The sequence below is a fragment of the Sander lucioperca genome, chromosome 3 (genome assembly GCF_008315115.2).
Source record: "Sander lucioperca isolate FBNREF2018 chromosome 3, SLUC_FBN_1.2, whole genome shotgun sequence".
Taxonomy (NCBI): domain Eukaryota; kingdom Metazoa; phylum Chordata; class Actinopteri; order Perciformes; family Percidae; genus Sander; species Sander lucioperca.
Genome location: NC_050175.1, coordinates 9,310,469 through 9,319,645, shown reverse-complemented (window position 1 = coordinate 9,319,645; position 9,177 = coordinate 9,310,469). Strand labels below are relative to the sequence as shown.

The 9,177-nt window shown below is 50.2% G+C and overlaps 1 pseudogene; it reads left to right on the top strand.

Moving 5' to 3' along the window:
* The first annotated feature begins 4,684 nt into the window (after nt 1-4,684).
* LOC118494782 lies at nt 4,685-6,714 on the top strand (annotated as a pseudogene).
* The last annotated feature ends 2,463 nt before the right edge of the window (nt 6,715-9,177 follow it).

Genomic DNA, 9,177 nt, shown 5'->3' with positions numbered 1-9,177 from the left:
CAAAGGAAGTCACGGTCATAATGGGAAACCTTAAGATGCTTTTCTGAGAAGAGTCATGACCCACGCAGCAAAAAAAAGTACCAAAACCAGACCAGACACGCAGTGCGTGTGAGAATATTAGTCTTTTTTTTTTTTACGAAAAAAAGGGAAAAAACACTTTGAGTCAAAGCATCAATGGTCTGCATGGCAAAATGTCCAACATTGGAGTCACCAAATGAAGTAGTTATCTGCAATAACCAGAAATAACCAGAACATAGAGACTATCAACATATATACTTATATATATATCTGGTATTATGTTTTTCTTTCTCCAAAAATCCTATCAAGTATCAATCGATCAAAATATATATTTTTGTGTCTGTTAACAACACATAAAGTCCAATGTTTAATAACGCCATCTATCTAAATTTTGGGTGTATGATGTTGCTTTCCTGCTTCTCTAAGGTTTCTTTATTCCAGAACACAAAACCCACATACAATGGGCCCCTTTGGCTTCATTTCATCTGTGCATAATAATAGCAAAAGCAACTGACAACTGATTATCATACTGTATTCTAGGGATAGTATAAGTTTTATCAAAAAAGTAGAATAAAAAAAAAAAGGCATAATAAAGCCGATAAAAAGGCCTTATTTATTTCTTGATATAAACAATTTTCACACTGTCAGTGATAGGCCTGTATATAACTTATGGGATTAAAAAAAACAGTAAACTAAATTAGAAGTCTTCTTAAAACATGTATTTTGGACTTATGGAAGATGTATTTTTGACAAAATGAGAGAAAGAGTTCCCTAAATTAGGACCCCTAGCCTATATTAGAAACTTGGCCAGTGATAGTGAGCCTGTGGGTGGTAAGTTTTGTGGTGGTGTGACAAATCCTGCCCCATCTCATACTCACACACACACACACACACACACACACACGCACACACGCACACACACACACACACACACACACACACACACACACACACACACACACACACACACACACACACATACCATCAACCCAGTGCTGCAAAAGAGTTAATGAGTGAATTGAGGTCATGATCATAATTAACTGTCTGGCCATGGCCGCATGCTGGCGCCATGGTAAAAAAATAAATAAAACTTGTCTCCTATCTCCCAGGAAAACATTTAAAGCTCCACTAATTAATATTTGCTAGATTGAATAAAATAGCATACTCACAGAGACAACCCCACATAGAATACTCACCTCACTCTGCAGCTCTAAATATATATTTTTTTTCATTGATTTTTGTTTTTGTTTTTTTACGACACATTTACACTGTGATTCTGGTTTCCAGCAGCAGCAGACCACTGTTTTCATCAAAAGAGCTAGATGGCGAAGAAAGTCAAACAGCAAAGCAAACTAAAGAAGTGATATGTCAGACTGTGTATGTGACAGCATGTTTTTCTTCTACTGCCCTCCTGTCGCCAAAAAATGATGGCAGCTTTAAACAAAAGGATTTGAAGTGTAAAAACATCTAAACAAAAAGTAGGGGAGAACGGGGTTGGTCGTCACACTCTTTACTTTTGTTTGAATCCCTTACAAAACGTATCCTTAATAAATTCCATTTCAATTTATAATGAAATCCTAAAGTGTCAGGTAGGAATGGAGTGATCTTACCCCCCCCTCCCCAACATTAAGCAGACTTTCTGCTGATACAAAATTATAAGCTGTAACACTGATAAAATTGTGTCAATACAATGTACAGGTACACAGACACAGAACAGCTTATACTGGTTCCTATCAATAACCTCAAAACATTTTATTTTACTGAATTGAACTGAACATAACATACTTTTTTTCTTCCAGATGTTTACTTGCAATATTTAATGTCCCAAACAATTTAATTGAATTTTCATCCTTTAAAAATGTTTATCCAGGTTTTGTTGCTTTTGATTAGGGACAGTGGAATAGTGCCTGAGCCTCACAACAGGCAGTTAGCCATGACATTTTTACAAACCAATTGTTACAAAACGATTGATTGTATTCTTTACCTCTGTCACTGGTTTTCTGGTCAATGGTAACGTCTCGCTGATCCTGTCGAAGTTGTTTGACAACAACTTTATCTGATAGATATCCTATCTCAAACAAATTTTGTCGGCTACGTGTCGTGGTTGCCTCAACTCTGTCAGTCACTTGGAGGTGGAGCCCCGTTCATTTAGTTGCTTGGTGGCGCACAAAGCCATCATGGAGCCACAAAATACCCAGATCTTCCGCTCTGCTTCCGCATTATGCGGCCCATAGAGCAGGCACACTAGAGACCTCAGCTGGCCAAGCCAGCTACTTCCGGTTTAGCGCTCCACTAACTTCAATAGGGATGAAATGATTTAATCGTGTGGCTCTTCTAGACTTTCCAGATGTTATTGGACCGAATGGTTCAAATTCTGATAGTGAAACGAATCACTTTGCGGGGGTTGTGACACACAAAGTGATTTACAGACGTGTCCTTCGCACCAAAAAAGTCTATGGAAAAAAGTCTTTTGGGGCCAGAGGGCATCACATAACGTTGCAATCCCACCATTTGGCCGCTATGTTTAATCTGCGTCCCAAGTCCTATCTATTCATCCTATTGACTGAGCAAGCTGCAATTCATTAATGAGCATGTATCGTTATTATAATACTGTATAATACATCTGTGTTGTGTCTACGGTGCTCAGCCTGATCGCCTTAAATCCCATCTGTCCGATCCCTGTAAATTCGCGTGACCAGGCTTTTCTTGCCTCGCTGGCTCAGCAGTTCTATTTCGTATAGGCTTCGCCCTCTAAGCCACGCTATTGGGTTTATCCCTTCGCGCATGCGCAGTCGTGAAGATTTTCTTTCCCGCCCTAGCGTGCCACTCTGGCTTCAACTACGTACGCAAATACTGTGTATAAACAGAGCGGACACGTAGCTGTGCTCCCACTTTTTCTTCAGCAAGCAGTTATGAAGAAGGTTATGAAGACCTCCGGCTCCAGCATCGTCCGCTCCTGCCCCTCCTGCGAGACCGGCTACATCTTCTCGCCGGATCTCCACCCCCGCTGCGAGACCTGCCTCGGTGCTTCTCACGCCGGCAAGGCTCTCACCTCCGACGCCTCCTGCCCTTTTTGCGCCCGCCTGCCTTCTAAAGAGCCTCAACGGCGGGCGGACGCTTTTCTGGCTTTTGAGGTCGACGGAGAGGGGGACGGCAGCTGGGCAGACCGACGTGACACCGTCGACGCCCTGGAACCGCTGGAAGAGGGCGTCTTCGACGGGCACGGGTCCGATGACTCGTCTCCCCCGAATGACATTCCCTCAGGTTTTCCCTCCTCCCCGCGGGGAGAACTGGAACACGAGACAGGGATTGATGCCTTTCCACTACGGCTCTCCCCGTCTCCAGAACGGCCAGGAGCACCGCCTCAGCTGTCGTCCCCTCTACCACAGGCGGCTCCACCCTCCACCACCAAGGCTCTTTTTCTGGACCTGCCGGACATCATTAAAAAGGCAGCGGGCCAGAGAGGCATAGCGCTCCCGGCGGAGCTTCCAGCCCCCACTCGCGGCCTCTTGAGCGGTGACGTCTACTCCCAGGAACCGCCGTCCAAACGGGCCCCACTCTGGCTGCGCTTCACGGAGCTTCGGCCATTCGTGGAGGAGGCTCTCGCTCAGCCCGGGAAACTGAGGGCTCCAGTCTCTCGCTATGCCCCGTTCACACGGGTTCATGGCGACACAGAGGCAGGCTTCCCTTCGGCCCCCCCCCCCTGGAGCAGAGCCTGGCGTCAATCCTACTCCCGAAGGCTACTTTTTTTGGCCACCGGAAGCCGACCCCCCGTCCCCCCAAGATCAGGTTTGCGCCCAGGTTACTGACCGGTCACACCAATGTGCGGCAAAGGGCTTGGCGGCGCAAAACAACATCGCCTTGCTAGCCTCCGCCGTCTCCGCCATGGCCACCAACCCGGAGGCTCTTCCTCCGGAGCTAGCCACGGAGATTGGCAAAGCGATGACCGCTATCCTCACCCTCACCACGGCGACCACGGTGGCGTTGTCGAGGATCCAGGCGTGGCAGACTGTGGCCCAGCGAAATATCTGGCTCCACATGTCACAGCTACCCACGGAGGTCAGACGTGAGCTTCTGTACGCCCCATTGCTCCCGATGGTCTATTTGGGCCTCGCTTACAGACAGCCACGTCCCACCTCCACCAGGCGACCGAGGAAGCTGAGCGGCTACGGCGGCTTGGCTCCTGGACAGCGGCTCCCCATCAGCAGCGCCACCGCTCCACCAACCGCCATAAGAGGAAACGCCCCACAGCCTCTGCTGCGCCTTCCCAGGCTTCCGGCCTGCCCCCCCACAGCGGCAGCCGGCCCCTGACCGGCAGGTTTCACGGGGCCGAAGGACCATGAAGGCGGCTCCCACCTGGTCAAACCCGCCCCCGGAGCCACCCAGCAAGCAGCGGCGACGGTGGCAATGACGGGGCGCGGGGAACGGGAAAGGGCCATTTCAGTCTTTCTAAAGAGCAGTTTCCATCCAACCGATTAGCCCACTGAACATTACGCTGATGTCATGACAGATGTTCCCCACACAAGCACACACCAGGTCACCGCTGCTCGCGGAGCTCCGCCGCTCTCTCATTGTGCAGACGGCGAGAGCATACGCCCACCCGCTACATTTAGCGCCGCTCAGTTATCCTCCTCCCCCCGGCTATGCCAGCGGGATAAGGACAACGATGACCCGCCACCCTTTCGACAGGGCCCTACCATGGGCTGGGCGACACGATCTACTCATGTCTCGCCCAGCGGCGGGACGGGCTCTGCGCTTCTTGCTAGCTATGTCTGTAAACAACACAGAGACATGCGCACGCCCGCTCTCAGAGCACAGCGCGGCATGGATCAGGCTGACACACATGGACTCGTGGATGTCAAAACTGATATCACGGGGCTACACTCTGCAGTTCGTCTCCCCCCCGCCTCGTTTTGCGGGCGTGTTGGAGACAACCGTGTCATCCCGGGCAGAATCAGACGCCATGACGTCAGAACTACGGGAACTGCTGTCAAAAGGAGCAATTTCCCGCGTTCCTCCAGGGGAGGAGAACGAGGGATTTTATTCCCGATACTTTCTCACTCCAAAAAAGTCAGGTGGGTTACGCCCCATCCTCGACCTGTCCCAGTTCAACCGGTGCGTCATGGAGCGTCCATTCCACATGTTGACTATCAGACATGTGTTGGAATGCGTGCGCCACCAAGAATGGTTTACATCGGTGGATCTGAAAGACGCATACTTTCACATCCAAATCATTCCCAGACACAGGAAATTCCTGCGTTTCTTTTTCCGTGGGGCTCATTTCCAGTACAACCGACTACCGTTCGGTTACTCACTGGCCCCCCCGCAATTTTTCCAAGTGTATGGAGACGGCGCTTCAGCCGTTACGGAAAAAAGGCGTCCGAGTCCTGTTTTATCTGGACGATTTGCTCATCCTGGCTCCCTCTCGGGAAACGGCGGCGCTGCACACTGTGGCAGTTCTGCGGCACCTGCAGACACTGGGTTTCGCCATAAACTGGCAGAAAAGCTCATTGGTTCCCGCACAATCGATAGTTTATCTGGGCGTAGTGCTAAACTCGATTGTTATGAGAGCCAGGCTGTCAACACCGAGGCAAGACGCGCTGCTCTCTCTCCTGTCGCGCACCACGCCACGCGCAAAGGTGTCAGCGCTGTCCGTCATGCGCCTTCTGGGCATGATGTCCGCGGGCTACATGGTGGTCCCCCTGGGGCTTCTCCACATGAGAAAAATCCAGAGGTGGTTCCTCCGTCAGCGTCTCGACCCCATACGTCACAAGTGGCGAATGCTGATCATTCCTCCTTCCTTACAGTCGGACCTGTCATATTGGGGGAACCCACGGACCTTGTCAGTTGGGAGGAGAATGGCCACCCCCCCCCCTCTCCCACACATAAACTGCCTGGAGCTGTACACGGTGCTGAAAGTTTTTAAACACTTTGCCCCGGTGGTAGCAGGGAGACATGTTGTCGTACAGACAGACAATGTTACTGCAGCAGCGTTCATAAATCGCCAGGGCGGCGTACGTTCGGCCCGGCTATTGGAAATAGCCAGGAGCCTTCTGCTGTGGGCACACAGTCACCTGCTGTCCCTCAAGGCTGTTTACATCCCCGGGATGCTAAACCGGGCGGCAGACCTAATGTCGAGGGGAGGGCCTTCTCACAACGAGTGGAAATTGAATCCCACTATTGTTCAGAAGCTGTGGAGCAGGTTCGGGAAAGCGGAGGTGGATCTGTTCGCCTCACGAGAAAACACTCTGTGGTTTTCCTTGAGCGCACGGGACAATCCACCCCTCGGCGTGGACGCTTTCTCCCACCACCCCTGGCCCAGAACCCTCCTATACGCTTTTCCCCTGGTCCCTCTGATTCCTCGTCTCCTGGAACGCATCCAGGAGGAGAATCTGTCGGTCATCTTGGTGGCGCCGGAGCGCACGAGCGCATCCTGGTTCCCGACACTGGTCCAGCTGCTGGCGGGTCCCCCCTGGCATTTGCCGTGGCGCAAGGACGCCCTGTCACAGCTGGACGGCGCGATATTCCACCCCCCGGTGATAACCCAGCGACTGTGGGGCTGGCTGCTGAGCGGGAACGCTTGCAGAGGTTAGGCTTGCCTCCTGCCGTGGTGCGCACTATTCAGAGCGCGAGAGCCCCCTCCACAACAGCGTGTTACGCGGCGCGTTGGTCCGCTTTCCAGCGCTGGTGCACGGAGAGGGAAACAGATCCTATATCGTGTCCCCTGCCTCTCGTGTTGACTTATCTCCAAACATTGGTAGATAACGACCTGGCTCCGTCCACAGTCAAAGCCTACGCAGCGGCCATTTCATCCTGCACGAAGGCTATGTAGAGAGAACGGTTTTTGCGCACCCCCTAGTAAAGCGTTTTTTGAAAGGGGTCAGACGACAAAAACCCGCCGTGCGCTCTCTCACTCCCCAATGGGATCTGGCCCTGGTGCTTCGAGCTCTGGGGAAGCCTCCTTTCGAGCCCTTGGCACAAGCCTCTCTCAGGTTGCTGTCCCTAAAAACGGCGCTTCTCCTTGCCCTGACGTCAGCCAAGCGAGTGAGCGACTTATGTGCGCTGTCAGTTTCACCGTCCTGTCTCTCCATTAGAGGGGACGGGAGCGCAGCCACCCTACAGTCTAACCCTCCTTTCACACCGAAAATTTTAACAAATTCCTTTCGGTCGAGGGATTTTTCCCTCCAGGGTTTTTTCCCCCCGCCTCATAACAACGACGTGGAGGAGGTTTCCCACCGATTGTGCCCGGTGCGTGCGTTATCACAGTACGTTTTACGCACGGCGGACATAAGGTGGACACAACAGCTGTTTGTACACTATAGGGAACACTCCCAAGGAGCGGCCCTGTCAAAACAGCGTCTGTCTCACTGGCTGTGTGAGGCTATCACCCAAGCCTATAACACGGAGGGGGCGGAGCCCCCCCAGGGCATCCAGGCACATTCTACAAGGGCACTATCGGCATCAACAGCTCTGTTCAGAGGCATGTCAGTAGCCGACATCTGCGCGGCAGCCTCTTGGGCATCCCCATGCCCTTTCATCCGTTTTTATTTGCGGGATATGTCCGAGTCCTCTCAGACTCACTCGGTCCTATCCTCACTCAACGACGGATGATGCCCCGTCGTATGTGGGCCGGGTGCCGAGAGGAGAGCGGCGTCCCACATGTGTAGCCTATGTATATATGTACATATGTATGTATGTATATATATATATATATATATATATATATATATATATATATATATATATATATATATATATGCCTATATGCCTGGGGTCCTCCCCCCCCCTACTCTGGGTGCCTGGGAGGGACTCGGGCGTCTCATAATTATCAATCAGGTACTACCCTCACCAATCATGCACGCCTGCCCTCTCGGCTAGGCCAAATTATTACCATGGCATGCCCTGTTACCTAGATAACGGATTATCTGATACAGTCCCCTGTCAGTGCATGAGAGAGAAAAGTTTAGTCTATGTTCCACTGTGGGCTCTGGGTCGCAGGTGGCATTGACTACATCAGCTTCGCCCTAACTCAATAGCTTAGAGGGCGAAGCCTATACGAAATAGAACGATAGTTACGTTATTGTAACTCCAGATTCTATGAGTATAGGCGTAGCCCTCTAAGATCCGGGCCACCTGCTCCAGTTACATTAGCTGAAGAAAGTTGGGAGCAGAGCTACGGGTCCGCTCTGTTTATATACAGTATTTGCGGACGTAGTTGAAGCCCGAGCGGCACGCTAGGGCGGGAAAGAAAATCTTCATGACTGCGCATGCGCGAAGGGATAAACCCAATAGCGTGGCTTAGAGGGCTACGCCTATACTCATAGAATCTGGAGTTACAATAACGTAACTATCGTTCTGTTGCCAGCAACCTCCACAAAGGAAAACATCTATTTGCATTGCAGTCGTAGCTTGAACTTTATTTTATTGCATAAAGTGCATTGCAAACTTCTTACTGACCTCACAATTTTAAATTATGGAATGAAAATACTACGTTAATAAAACAATAATTTTGATGTAGAGCATGAGGGGCAGCGCCCTCTGTGGGCCGGACGCCACTGATACACTGGCGGTCCAGGTGACAACCAACCTGAAAATTAGTCAGACAAGCATCCCAAACCGGGACTTTTTGTTGTTGTTGTAGCCTAGCTAAGACACAAATCTAGACAATAGCTCTCCCTTCACACTTTTTAATGGTAATACGTGTTTTGTTATAAACCCATTATGTAAAAGCCTTGAAGAGAAACACAGAAGAGCTGCATATTTACATTTTGACATGAAAAACAATAAAATTCCTTTTAACTCAATATCACATGACTTACTCCTGAAATAATCTTGTAGGTGATCTCCGACCCCAAAACTGAAAATTTTAGAACCAACATTTTTTAACAGCTTACGGAAGCCCTGAAAGGAAAGGTGAAAAAATAAGTATTTTGGTGTCTGGCTAGTCCACACAGCATTCCGGGATGGGAGATAAACATGCTCTAGTTTATTGGCAATTCTTTAAACCAATCACAATCGTCTTGGGTGGCGCTAAGCGCAGGACGGAGCAACGGTGCCGCTGCAAAATAGCCTCGGGGAGGAACTTGTTTTGGTGGAACTTGTGTACGTTCCAAGGTTGTTTTAGTCGTGCAACAGAAAACTCAGATTGGACAGATAGTC